Source organism: Azolla caroliniana, unplaced genomic scaffold (genome assembly GCF_043228905.1).
Source record: "Azolla caroliniana isolate FFs.n. ecotype wild unplaced genomic scaffold, voAzoCaro1.0.p SCAF_16, whole genome shotgun sequence".
Taxonomy (NCBI): domain Eukaryota; kingdom Viridiplantae; phylum Streptophyta; class Polypodiopsida; order Salviniales; family Salviniaceae; genus Azolla; species Azolla caroliniana.
Window position 1 is genome coordinate 6,873,346 of NW_028230451.1, and position 2,422 is coordinate 6,875,767.

Consider the following 2,422-nt stretch of genomic DNA (forward strand, 5'->3'; position numbering starts at 1 on the left):
TCGGTAAAAACCGATCAACCGAGTCCGGATCGACCGAATACAAATCGGAAAGGAAGCCGAACTAAACGAAAGACGATCCGACGAGACCGAATCGGAAGTAAGCTAATCCGACTAAACCGAAAATCCGAAAAGAAGTCGAGATTGATGAAGAAAAGAAAGAGGGCAAGAAAAGATACTACCGCGGATGACAAGGACCAAGCGGGCCATGCAAAAAGCGAACATAGAATATGGTGGATCGGATGGCGACAATGGTTCGGGTGGAAAGAATGGGTCTACTCAAAATGGAGAGACAAAGTTGACATAGCGGGACAAACGGAGGATGAAGGAGGAGACTAACAAACACCAACAACTTCGGCACATACCGGAGGATGTGCGGGTTTGGAGGGGGTGAGTGTCGTAGTGTATTTTGTACACTACGTGAAAAACGTATATAGTATTAGATTCAATAAAAAATGAAGAAATAGAAGAAAATAGCAAAATAAATGGAACATGCATAGGGCAAGATTCGAACCTTGCACCTCCATGTTAATAATGTAATGTCTTACCATTACACTAGCATTTCATTAGTGTTAAAGCATAGATGTCCCACATAGAAAGGTAAATTCACGCTAGGATAAACATTAGAAAAACGCATAACAAAAGAAAAAGCTACACATACACATCTAGCGTGCATGATAAAAAACGCACAAGTTAGAAAAAAGCATGATCACTTTAGATAAAGCATATAGTCTATCTATAGGAAAAGCATGGGGTCTATAGTTAGAGAAAAAGCATGGATTACTAAGACTTCCTCATCACTACATAAGGATGGGAAGCACAATGTAATTGTGTGTGAAAAATATTTGGAAACTGGATATGTTTCTAAAAAACACCAATTAATAAACTATACTCGTGGGATTCACGAGAATTCTATATCATTCTCTTTCAACCGAAGTTTATATTCTTATATTCATATTGATTAATCTAATACAATACACTCGTGGGATTCACGAGTTTGCTATAACTCTTTCTTACAACATATTTATATTCTTATTAGCCTTAAAACTCTCCTTTTCCTAGTCCAAAACCCCGGTGGTTCCCACCCGACTCACGCAACGATCCGGAGCCGAAAGGCACGACAACGGTAAACCACCAATTTGAATACGGGGCACTCGATGGCTCGAGGATGCCCATCTTCACCTTCTACTTCAACAACTCCATCAACTTCGGGATGTGAGCTCTGGGTACTAGAATCGGCTTGAGATTCCATGGTACATGCGGTACCGTGAAGATAACCATTGGTTCAACGACCGTCAGGTCTACGCACTCGATCTCCTCTGGCGAGAAAGCGAAGGCCTTCCCATACCTCTCGAGCATTCTCCGAAACCGTTCCTCCTCCGCCGGTAGTAGAAAGCCACCCCCACCGACCTTGAGCTGCCGTAGCATTATGTCGGTGAACCAGTGTCCGACGCGACCCCTTTCATCTGTAACTCGCTGCCCTCCGGCAAGGGTGCTGTGACTGGCCTCACCTTCCAGTCCATAGTTTTGTACCTTATATCGACACGGGCCACCCGATCTGACTCGACCCCTTTCCCGAAGTCGGCGATGACTTCGTACATCCGTTCCGAACTAACCGGAATCATCCAGTCTTCACTGAGGCCATCTTCGAGCACGTTCCTCAGATCTCCCAAGGTGTCGTCGAAAGAGACCGCCTCCACGGCGTTGCCTATCACTTCGTCGGGGCCTAGGATTGTGCACGCCCTGAGACGTTCCTCCGCCCTCTTCTTCTCCCGGTCGGTGATGCCGATTATTGTACAACCTCCGTTGTTGTGAAGATTTTCGGCTATGGTGAGAAAACCAGGAGGGACAAATAAAATGGGGATGTGCAACATTGCACATGCACTTGTAAATTTGTGTAATAAGAATAAGTAAACAAAATGTAATGGAAGGGTAATAATCTAAGGTGCTAAAGGTGCACCACGAAGTTCGTAGAGGCCTGTGATGTGCACTTTGTAGAGTAGAATGAGTAGTGGGCATTGAGAGTGAATGTGATAGGAGAGAGAGAGAGAGTTAAGGCCCACTGATTTAAGATCCAGGGAGATATTCCCCATTAAATGAAAGGGGATTTGACTCCCTCTTGTAATGTGCTCACCTCTTATTACTATAAAAGGGAGTGAGGGGTCATTTGTGAAGGGGTTGCCTATTTTTGAGTGTAAAAGGTATACCACATAGCTCTAGGGTTCTTCTTCTTCCCTTTCGGTATAGGGTTAGGGTTTCGCTTAGGGTTTCCTTATTCATCTTCTTTACTTTACTTATCCGGTTAGGGTTTCTTGTAGTCATTGGGTTTTGGCCTATGCCGCCATGGTTGTATTTTGCATAATATAACTTGTGATCCTTCCGGATGTGATCGACTGCGTCACGTCACAAGCACCGATGCCCAGCC